The sequence below is a fragment of the Siniperca chuatsi genome, linkage group LG7, assembly GCF_020085105.1.
Source record: "Siniperca chuatsi isolate FFG_IHB_CAS linkage group LG7, ASM2008510v1, whole genome shotgun sequence".
NCBI lineage: Eukaryota > Metazoa > Chordata > Actinopteri > Centrarchiformes > Sinipercidae > Siniperca > Siniperca chuatsi.
Window position 1 is genome coordinate 16,820,822 of NC_058048.1, and position 12,641 is coordinate 16,833,462.

The following is a 12,641-nucleotide window of genomic DNA, read 5'->3' on the forward strand; positions in this document are numbered from 1 at the left end:
TCAGGATTGTTGGACACCTTTTGCACTGTAAAAAAAATCTAATTGAAATGACCATAATGAGATATCATACTTTGCTCACTTCCATGGTATATGAAGTTAGTTATAGTTTGAAAAGTTTGCTTCATGTATTTTTAGCCTCTGACATCCATAGAGGTCCGGTTGTAGTCGGGGAGCTCTCCGTCTCCTTTCTGTCAGCTGTTTGTTTGTTTGGTGAATAGCTCAATTATGTTCCTATCACACACAGAAACACACAGTCAAACAAATTCCCACAGTGAGATATAGGCAGCTCTCACTGCACAGGTTTACAGTGTGATTTTTTTTTTTTTTTTTTTTTTTTTGGCGTGGCGTTTCTGTCTGAAGCCAAAGGAAAGAAAAAATGTTCACCTGTGCAGTATATCATCTTGTTCATTGTTAATCAGACTACTTCTTTAAATCAACTGTGTGAGACTATAATAAAACAAGTTGGATGGCAACTGGTGAGATGCCCAGCGAGGTGCAGATGAATGTTTATTTTTAGAAGAGAGCATGTGAGTGTAGATTTCTATGTGGATGAGAAGGGCACGCTACCGGAGCTTTCCACATTACCGCGTCATTTTCAAGGACTTCTTATTTTATGTTGGTGTGCCTTTACTTGCTTCTTTAAACAAAACAGGTCAGTGAGTGCTTTCCTCCCCCCGACCCTAGACCACATGAACCTTTCCCTCCTCTTCCCTGTATTGTGCTGAATTCATGTTTAAGTTCAGCCTGACCATTGTCCGTGATCTCTTCAATCTCTCTCTGATCTTATCAAGTCCATTTCCTCTACTTCTCCTTCCCTGGGTTTCTTCACATCTGTTCTGGTTCCCTTCACCTCCAATCCATATATACCCTTCCCTTTCATTGTATTACATTTTTTATCACTTAAATGTAGCTGTTTGACCAGGGGAAGATATTTACATCTCAGTTAGAAATGTGGCATTAGATCTTCTCTGTAGAGCTGTGTTGGATTTCTGTCAAACATATGAATCTTCTCCACCTGTCAACAATACAGACGGTGCAACAGCCAATCAATTTTAGGGCTACAAATAACAGTCGATTATTTTCCCTATTAATTTGTGAGTAGTTTAGTCTGTATAATGTTAAAAAGTAGTGAAAAATACCCATCACAATTTCTAACAGTCAAATATATTCTTTTTTTTTGCCCGACAAACGGCCCAAAAACCAAAGATTAGTTTAATGTCATATAAGACAAAGAAAAGCAGAATGTTGAGAAGCTGGAACCAGCAAATTTTTGGCATTTTTGCTAAAACAATGATCAAAAATGCTGCAGATGAACTTTTTGTCAATTAGAAATGTAGATTAATTGACCAATCGTTTCAGCTCTAAATGGTTTTAGGCAAACTTCACACCAGATTACTAGTTCACTGTTGTCAGTTTTTCTCCCCTTCAAAATCATTAATGGTTATTATCTCAAGTATTTGATGAAGTTGAATAACACCCACTCAGGTCTGCTGGATCTGCCAGCAGTGCACATGGAGCACAAATGAGTGTGATTGTGTCTGTGCCAGATCTCCGTCTCAAGTCCCCTGATGACATCAGAGGAAAGACGGACATGCTGTCGGACTGTAGTGGTGACCTTCGATAAGGATACTATTCATTTTCTGTGACATCTGCTAATCAAGCCGGGCCAAATAGCAGCCACATTAGACCTCACTCATTTAAAAGTCATCATTTTCTTCTGCGGCTGAGGCGCTGTGCTTCGGTTTCGTGTGCTCAGAACAACTGCTGCTCTTCAGAAGAAGTGAGCTGGTCACGGACAATAAACGTCCTTGTTGTGTCTCGACCGCAGCATAGAAAATTGAGGCCCAGTAATCTGGCAGAGGATCAGCAGAGCAGAGCGGGTTTGAAATGTCCCTAAATTCAGACCTCTCTTCCGGCACGCATCCACAGAACTAAGAAGAGGACTGCGGCTGTTTCCTTTCTATGCATATGAGCAGCTGTTTGTGGAGCAGGTTGGACACTGTTAGAAAATGGTGGAGTTTGGAGATCTTGGATCTATTTTACTAATGTCTATACCTAAATTGTTCTCCCTTTCACTCTTATTCACTGCAAGCAGACTATTGCTTTGGCATAAATATTACATATTCTTCAATGCGTCTTAGTAACCAACTGAAGGAAGTAATCTCTATGCCCCCAAACCAGGTCCTTGTGTGGAGAAAGTTCGTCACGGGCACATGGTGTCTTATCTTTGTCCTGAAATAAATCCTTGCGCTGTTCAAGCACTCTGTTTATGTGTTCCCATGCAACAGACTCCTGAGGACACCACACAGAAAAGGAGATGTCCACCACTGTTTTTGATCCTGGCCGTGACAGTGCAACATCAGTCTGGAGATGTCTAAAATTGTTTTGGTAAATTTACGATTGTTAGGATTAGTGAAACATAATCCAGATCCCCAGTGAAACCTGGAAAGGAAACAGTACTGAGGCTAGAGAATAACAGTCTTGTGCCATAGAAAATTAAAGCACAGTGGAATTTAATAATAAGGCAAAGGACAAGCAAACAGGCTACATGGGTGATGCACCCTGTCTCTGTCATAGCATTAAAAGGGTTACAGTAGCACAAGTCATGAAAGTAACTCTACAGTATGATTATGTAAATTAAGCCTCTGTAACTTTCGAAAGAGGAAAAAGCATCAGCTCTTTCTTGTACAATTCAAAATTTGAATTTATAAGCATTTGCGCCCATCTTCAATTCTTATTTAGTCGGGTACAAATAGTGGCCAATAGATATTCCTGTCTAACTGACAGCTGTGTCAGTTTGGAGACTTCTCTTCTTGTGCTACTGTGACACTATGTTTTAGCATGTCACATAAACATTTCAGGGGTTTCATACCTCACTAAAATACATAGTTGTTTCCTGCTTATGGTCTGGTTTGACCTGCTCTCAGTCAGGACATTTAGGACAATTAATTATCCAGTAATCCATACAGTAATTACCACTTGTGGCTACAGTTGTTGCTGTTCAGCAAAATGTACATAGGCTGGTTTTAAAAGATTACTATGAGATTATTATTGTGATTATTGTGTAAGATCCTGTAGTAATGTTGTAACCCTATATTAGATATTTGCAGCAATGTCTAGCCTCTGAATTAGAATTGGAATCAGAAAAGGTTTATTATCTGTCACAAAGATATTTGAAAATTTCATAAAGTGACCAAATAATGAAAACAAATCCTATTGTCTGAAAAATTCACCATTAAATATCAGGTGTAAAAACAACATTGCAAACCTGATGTGCAAAGAAACAGTTTCAGACAGAGGTTTTGTGTGAAAGCCAACTACCTATTTACCTATCACCAATAGTCTGTAGTCATACCAGACTCTGTTCATTTTTCATGTCATAAATGGGTTTGTGTGTGAAAGTGCCATGGAGAAGATATTTCCTGACTGATTTGTTGATAAGAGTACACAATTACATGTGTCTGGAATGGATTTGTTAGTGTTTGTGGTGTGTGTTTTCCTTTTTTGACCCTGCTCTCCTCAAGCAACCTGTTTATCTGCTGTAGGTCGACTGTCAGGCTGAGGACAGTGTTGCTCTTCTCTCTCTCTCTTTCTGTCTCACATGCTAATTTCCAGTCATTGTCCAATAAGAGTTCTTGAGCTTGAATACATTTTTTAAATTGTTGTTGGCACTGTAACGTTTGAAGCGTAATGTGAGGAAATGTGAGGAAAATGAAACACACAATTACTAATTAGTCAATGGATTTCTGAGTGTTAGACCATGAAAGCAGAAGAAAAGCTGCGTTTGTTTTCAGGTGTTTTTTATGGAGACAGCATTTGGATCCGATGTCTCCCTGCTGAACCATATAATGGGTTGAAGCTTTGCACTTGGGAGCATGGAGTGTAGAAGCAAAAGGTTTCCTTTTACTGTTTGATCTTCCTATTGATGTGAATAACATCCATTATCACCACTGCCTGGGTCAATATAGTAAACCAGTGATGGAGAGGATGTCGGGGGGGGCTGTTACTGGTGGAGAAAGCTCCCAGGACTTTGTGCTGTTGTCATCGGGGCCATTTTGAGTAGCAGCAAATGATTGTTTGTATAATGTAGCTCAAGCAAAGAAACAGTCTGCAGCTAAGCCTTGTTGAATGATATCAACACTTTTTATTGCCAAAGCGAGAGGCCTAACACTTGTTTACTGTGTAAAAGGAAGGAAGTTAATATTCTTATCAGAACAGGGGAAAATAAAATGCTTTTGTCCACGTTTCTCCCAAAGATTTCATTTTTGTTGTATTTATGTTGGCTTGAAATGGGCGAATATCTGCAATAAAAGTGATTTAGCAATTGCCACTAAAATAATTGCTTTCAGAAAATACAGATTTTCCTGATTTGTCCTGTTTCAAAGCTTCTTGCAACATTTTTCAACACAGTTTGGTTTTTTTTTACAAGAAACACACCATCAGTGATACCAACAGAAAGCCTTAACACAATATCGGCCTTGTCTGCAGATGTGCAATGAGGCATTTCATCTATAAGTCATATTGGAGGGCCTCAACACACATTGGATAGTTTTAGTGTACTTTTGATGTATTGCTCTATATTTGCGGGGCAAATCCATTCATTGACTGTTACCACTTATCGCTGCTCTAACGTCCTTTGTTCCCCAATCAGACAGACAGCTGTGTACACCCGGTGCTCTCACAGCCCTGACAACACATTCCCAGGGCCCCCCAGACTCAAAGACGCATACAAACACACACACACACACACACACACACACACACACACACACACAACATGTGCCCACTCAGGTTAGCTCACTGCCATCACTTAATGACCTGTTGTCATCATGTATTATTTTTGTTGAAGCAGGGTTACTATTTCACTGCTGGTGACAAAGTGTAGAACCCGCATGTCTAAATTCACTTTAACTTATACATTACATGTGTGTAATATGAAAGCATTTTATTATTGAGGTATTTATTTGTGAGAGGAATGTTGAGATGCGGTCAGTGTTACTGTTCTGCCATCATTATGGTAGCTCAGACCTCACTTTCTGTTGTGATACCTAACGTCATCCCAGCTGCAGACCTGAGTTGCCTACAAACTGGTTGTGCATAAGCTGTAAGAAAAGGTTGGTTGTTCTTATATTTCAGTGGTTAAATCACCAAACAGTTTGTCTTTAATGTTTAGGAGGATCCATCTCCTGACCATACAGGAATAAGTATTATAGGTATTGTAACACATAGAAACTCCTATTATTATTTTACTAGGAATGACATGGTCTCCACTTGGCCAAGATACATCCAAACCCTTGCTGTATTGTTTGTTCATATTTTGGAATATTACACTTTTTAAATGGAAACCTTAGAATAAATGTTCTTTACTTCTCCAACAAGTCGGAGACACCCTTGACTGTTAACAGCTGAAACGAGTAGTTTTGAGTAGTAATTTGGATCGGTGGTGAGACTGCTAAAGTGTGTTATCTTTAATGCACAACCTCTGCTGCCCATTTAGAGACAAGTATTCTCTGTGGCCATGCTATAAGTATTTATAAAGTCACTAATTTCATTAATAATAAATAAACAAGATATTATCGAATGCCCTATCTTCGTCCTGTTTAAACACGGCCGCAGCCACAGTCACGGCAGATTAGTACGTCTACAAATATGCATTTTTCTGAAAAATGTAATTGGCAGGATTTTGTGAGTCTCTGTGAGAACAGTTGAAATAATATTAACACAAGGCTAATGAGCACAAAGTGTAAAAGCCTCAGCACTGGGGATTTGGCATTGACAGGAGCTGCTACCTGATTCCTTAGACAACCAGAAATTGAGCCAAAAGAGGACAAGCTCACCATTAAACCAATGTGCTAACTGGGACATAAATCCTATTAAAAGCCTGACACTGGGAAAGCAGGAAAATTGTAAAATTCCACAAAATGACCTTTTCCCGTTAATTTCTTTTAGTGACCTCAGACCTTTTTTTTATTGCAGTATGAGAAGTTAAGAGGTCAGTGTGGTGCTTTCAAAGCCACTTGGGTCAAAAACAATGAAAATACAAACCGGATGAAGGGTTTCGTTGCATCTGCGGGTTCTCAGTTTGCAGGTTTGAACCTTGTACACTCTGTATGAAAGCAGGATGTAAGCCTTTTCTCTCTCTAACATGGTTTATTAAAGCTAGGGTAGGTAATGTTGGAGAAACTAGCAAGAGACAGCTAGATTTTCAAAGTATTCAACCAAAAAATCCCACCCCCACCCTCCAAAGCCACTCCCCAAAAACACATTTTGATGAGCAATGAGTGCATGGGCAGAGTGCGCACAGGTAGACAGACAGGTAGGCTTATTACAAGCCTGTGACAGTCACAGATACCGGATTTTTTTCATTATTTTTTCAGAGCATTTGATTTATTGATTGCTCTCGGGATGTGAAGAGAATTTCAACAAACATAACTGCTTCTAAAATACATACCTACCCGAGCACAATTCACTAGACAAATATTACAGGACTGTTTATGTGATCCCCCCATTTGGAAGTCATTTAAAAGTCATGGAGAGCTGGTTTCATGAAGCTGGCAAGTGGAATAAAGCTGATATACTGTCTCTGTCAAACTGTCAGGTCCACTGAACCCCAAACTGCTCTGGTGGTTCAACACTGTGTGATGCAACACAGTTTTTTTTTTTGTTTGTTTTTTTTTAACCATCATCAAAATTGTCTTATACATAGCTTTATCATCACTTCTTGTCCTGTTGTAAATTGAATATGAATAGTGTTTTAATCCTTCCAGATTGTCTGCTAGACTTCTGCACACTTGAGTGCAGTGCGGTTACTGTAATAAACGTAACTCTACTCTGTGGGATGGCTTGCTAAGTTAAACTTGGGTCACGGTTGAAACAACAAACCAAGCCAAACTGCACAATGTTGTATCAGCCCTCTAACTCTAAACCTCCTGTGGTTTTTTTTTATTTATTTAGACAAATTGAGAAAACTCTCATCAGCCCAAAACATCAATATTACTGAGAAGGTCACTGAGGGGACTTCTGTGATTATGTAAGACATGGTGAAGGGGTGCAGGGAACCTGTGCGCTAGTGTTAGGTCGAGGGCTAAATGAATAGTTATTAAAATTACATTGATTTGTGCCTATATTTCATTTCTTACTTCTCTTAAAGAAGTGCAAACTGCAGAAAAATATGCTTGCGACTTTGTGTTTTTCTTCCCCACAACTATGCTGTTTGGATTTTTGGTATGTCTTTCTGGCTCACTTTGATACACAAAAGTAATAATTGTGGTCCGTTGTCCTCTGAAAGTGGACAGATCATCTGTTTGTCCAAGAATAGATGTGAAGAAGAGGAAGCTGCAGTTTTGATCCCAGAGGAAGGGCCGTGATTGTTCTATTCTATCAATCATTAAGCTTATAGAGGAGTAAGTTGTTAATTAAGGGTCCAGACAGCTGTTACTGGTGTTAATGTGCCGGCCCACAGGAGGGAAGCAGTTTTACAAACAAACACTGAGCAGCTTTTTGTTGCGACTCAGTCCACTTTTGTTACAAGAATATAATCAGAAGATTTAATTAGTAACTTTTTCCGGTTACCTGAGCAGATATTCAGTGTCTCTTTTGTGGTGTTTTTTTATATTTGTGCTGTGGCTTGTCATTCTGTGTTGCTTCAGTTAAGTTTTATCTGAAGTTATATTCACCACAACCAAAGAATTCTCTTTGTTGCTAAGTGGATCCAAATTCAACCCTATTGCTACACAACAATTGTCAATATTGGACGATTCTGCACAACCCCAGACAATAAGAGCACACTACTTTCTGCATCTGCACTGAACATTGACATTAGACGTAAATCGTGGGGTGCAGAATCATCCGATATTGTTGTACAGTAATTTCTAGGGACACCGGGCTGTCAAAATCATATAGCATACAGATAAACTTACTTACTTACAGCAGAGATACACAGATAAACAGGCAACCTAAAGCCAACCTGACAACCTAAAGATGTGGGTCTCAGTGGGTGCTAAAAGCTGCAATTATGTAAAATGATGCTGGTTGTTTACCACAGCAACCAAGAGTACAAACTGCGTAAATGGCATTTTTTCTGTCTGCATATCAAATCACGATGTCACGTGAATTTCTTCAGTGCATGAAGCTATGCACAGTTACAACTGCGACAGATTTCTTTTAGTTAATGTTTTGATCGTATGAGCAGTTCTTAAAGTGGCAAGACAAGCATTTTCCAGTTTCAGTCTATAAGGCACAAATGTTTGAATCTGGCATGTTTCTCTTGGAAATGCTCAAATCAAATCACCTTTTTTCCCCCTCACTCTGGTTCAAGGATTGTTTAGTGGCCCCCAGATGAGCCAGCTGTTCCTTTTTGTCAGTCACACTGACTCCAATGTCAAACTAATGATTTCTACATGGTGGTTTGGCTTTAAGAAATAGTGATCATTCTTAGGCGTTGCAGGGCCGTGGAGTTTTACCAAAATGTTGAAATTGACACCATTCACACTGTCAGATGGGATATGGGATGTGTGATATATGGGCCATATGTGTTTTATAAAAATGCATCCAGGCAAAAATTCATTAACTTCACTGACATTGCAAAACTCCCACTTTGCTTGATTTGTAAGAAAATAAGATTTATGTCCATCGAAACCACAAAAATCTCAGACGACAAATAAATACCACTCTGTTGTTGTTAGTTGTCTGAGGTGTGCAGTCTCAGATCTTTGAATCCGCCCACTCTTGTCTGATATCAGGCAACAGTCTCTGCACTATTTGCAAAGTTTTTTGGAACGTTTGACCACTGGAGAGTTTGTGACTCGTATTTCTGTCTTAAGTTACTAGTCCACTGTGAATAACTTGAAACCTGAGAAAGACATTGTTTAAAGTTGTACATACATAATCCTGACAACAGCTGCTTTAATACCTTAAATACAAAAATCTTGGTTGTATGTACAGTGTCTCCACTCAATAAAATATGGTGAGATTAAATGAACCAAATGAAATGTGGCTCTGATAATACTGATAGTGTTGTTTAGTCAAAGCCTCTTTGCTCTTAATTTTCTTGTACCAGAATGAGTATAAACTTTTAAAGACTATTAACTCCATGTGTTGAATGTTTTTTAACATATTTTTTGGCCTTATTTGATAGGAATGGGTACAAAAGTAGATAGACATAGGTAGAGCAAGAGAGACACGAAAGATTGAGGCTGAGGGAATTTATGTGACAAGGTCTCAGGCCACTAAGATGGCTTGAAAGAAACTAAGAAGTCTCTCAGATTTTTATCTCTAACATTTTGTCAAAGGAGAGAAGCTTTTAACATGAGCATCCACAGAGCTGCAAGACATCCAGCCAGCAAATTTGTGATCCTGGAAAGCATCAATAAGACATTGATGCAGCAGAATACAAGATGTTAAAACAAAGCCAATACCTGAGGAAATGGTATCTGACTCTGATAAGATGGTAACAAGATGGGGCTATGAAGACGGGCTTGCATTTTCCTATAGATGTGGTTTCCAGACTTTGGCATGCGGCACACCTGCAAAGCTGTTGCAGGAGTAAAGTAGTGAAAATCTTGCTGTGTGATTGACTTTATCCAGCATGATATACAGTCTAGTGCGTTCATGAGAACAGTTTATAGCGTTGAGGAGGAAAACCAGGCATGTACTTGTGCAGAGAGGGCGACTTTAAACTTTCTCAGCTCTCTGGAATGTGTTTAGTTTTACTTTGGTGGTCAAAACACTACATAGACATTTGAACTGATGTTAGATAATATTATAAAAATTATTATATAATGAAGAAGTCCTATAAAATGTTACTTTGTTGGTGTGAATAAAGATCATTGATTAGCAGCAGTGGCAGCAGAGGAAAGCATAATCGTCTCATCCATAGTCTTCTGCTCCATCACTGACTGCTGCACTTGTGTGGAGAGGTCGACTTTCATTCTGACGCTGTGACTTATGTGCTTCTTTGCCTCTTGTCTCTGCTCTGAGGTCAAACACACACAGAGCCCTCTCTGTCCCGCTGCTAAGTATTGCCAATGTGAGAAAAACACTCGCTGCTTGGCCGAGGGGCCTCTCCTTTTGCCCTCTGGTCTCTTTTGCTTTTCAGTGTGGTAGAGATGAGACACCAGTGCTGCTCATTTACCAGGAACTGTGGCTAATTACCGAAAAGGGCTAGCTGCCGGTGATGTTACTAATAAACACATAATCTGTCCTCCTGTGCCTTCTTTTGTGGGAAGTGACCAAATAAATGTGGCAAGAGGGTGCAGTTAAGGCAGGATGATTTAGTCTGTGGTGGGTTGATGGGTCTAAGACATGAGTCTGGCCTTGAACATGGACTTTAGTTGGTAGATATCTATGGTGGACAACTTCAGCTCTCATGATGAACAAGATAACAAGCAGCTCAAGCTTCGGACTTAAGAAAACACAACTCAATTGACAACATATGCGCAGCATTTAGAAAAACCCCACAAAGAAATAAAACACAGGTAATTTGACAGCACATATCCAACATAACAAAACGCACTGCAAATTCACACAACACAACCAGATACAGAAACGTTGCATAGAACGAAATGGTGTTTCCAAATGTTTCCAGGGGACATTAAAAATTGGTGAACATGCCTGGAAACACCACTTGTTGCCATGGTTTGTGGCTCCTGGAGTTAGCCTACTTACTAGCATGATACAGGCTATGTTAGCCTGTATACTACATACACTATAAATATTTGCTATTCACTAAGTGTATATCATGTAATCAGAATGTTAAAGCCCCTGAAAACAAGTTTCTCTATGACTAAACATGCATAACTTAGTTACATTTTGGAATGTATTCAGAGTTGAAAAGTAAAAAATTCAGCTAATCTTCTTCATCATGAATGTGTGGGCGTGGTTTGATTGACAGTGGCTGGCAACATAAGCAAACAACCCCACAACTGTCATCAGACCCTGATTAGTGCTCAGAGGTACGTTACTCATCTTTGTCCAACTCATTCAATCTCTCGTGAAATAACCAAAACTAACTTTGGCAGAGAACTGTGTGTTCATGTAGGACCCCATCACTCACTGTAAGAAGCTGATTGAGAAGGTGGGTTGCTCATGTGTTCTGTCTTATTTGCATGTGTTGAGCTCTCAGGGCCACCGTAGATGGGTGCTAGAAAGACTAGAAAGAGAACTAGCGGAGATTTGAGCTCCAGAAGTACAAAGCTTGAGCTGCTCAGATTCTGGCTGATTCTTGGATCTGAAGTTGTCCTCTGGGAGCTGCATTGGCACAAGTGGAGACTAGAGGCCTGTCAGGATCTCTGTCTATTCTCTGATAGTTCAACACCCTGCTTAATAATGGATGTTGTTTTCCTGAAATAATGCTCTGTGCTGATCTAATGCACATTAGGATCCTTTTAACCTAATGCAACCTGTCAGCCCTCAGCCATGACACTGTGCCGCTGACTCCACACAGCAGACGTATGTGTTCGCTGTTGTTTCACAGTGTTTAGTTACAGTAGATTACTGTTAGTAGTTAACTTTTGTGGTTTGCTCTTCTCTCTGGCTTTAGTGTTTGTCTATGGGTTTATTAAGGTCTAAACTTAAAGCCTTTTCTGTCAAATCGAAGTATATCTTAAAGCTTCAGTTATGCATCAGTTTTATTTTTCCTATTAATTATTTTTGTTCTTTGAGTTCTTTCTCTTCTGATGAAACTGTGATTACTGAGGTATTTTTTTGATCTAGGTCACACCAGACATTCAGTAGAAACTGGTCTAATATGATTTGATTCAGTTTCATTCATTTCATTTTAATCTGCCTTCTCCAAGTAGATGCAGCTGATGCAGTCAAAAGAGATCATTGTTTTCATGCTGCACAAACACCATTGACCTCGGATCACAACATGTGAGACATTTTAAATCGATCTTGTTATTTGTCCTGTGATAAATCGGCAAAGCTTTTGGCAAGTAAAGCATGTGAGCAAGCGATGATGACACATCAACACTGATAGGTTTTTTTTGCAAGAAATTGAGATGACGTTAGTGTGATTAAGAACACATTTCTTCGGGCAGTTTGCACAAATTACCATTTTCCTTTTTACCTGTGAATCCTCTTCCACTGTACAGGGGATATGAACTTGTGCAGCCAGTGTCTAAAGCGGCTTTAAATGTTATCTTTACCTCCATTATGTGATGTATTACCCATTAAAATATGATGTTGTGGCTGGATACAGTGAGAGAATAGTTCTTCATTCAGCCATTTATCAACAGGATATCAGCTAGGGAGAATATGATGGTGTGTAGAGGAGCTACACAGCCAAAAATGTTTTAATGATTTTAGATGATTTTGTAATTAATGCAGCATGAGGTGACCTATAAATATACAGAAAGTTACAGTTTTCCATGAAGTGCTATCAATACTTTTTAAATTTAATATATTTTCTTTTGATGCAAACAGAAAGTGATGAGTCTTAAGTCTAAATCAATGGGTTGTTGTCATGGAGAGAAAAGCAGTTTGACTTGAAATTTGGGATGATTTCATTGGTTGGTTCATGGTATATCGGAGTTATTGTAATTACAAGATGAAATAGTTGTAGCGTGTTTGTGCTACTGTGAGTTCTCCTGGCTCCAAGACACACGCTGAGACACCGCTTACAGGTAGTTTCTTTATTACTG

At 39.2% G+C, this 12,641-nt stretch overlaps 1 protein-coding gene across 5 annotated transcripts in view; it reads left to right on the forward strand.

Moving 5' to 3' along the window:
- The window catches only part of mcamb (melanoma cell adhesion molecule b), a 39,614-nt gene that overhangs the window by 980 nt on the left and 25,993 nt on the right, over positions 1 to 12,641 (forward strand). The window lies entirely within an intron of this gene.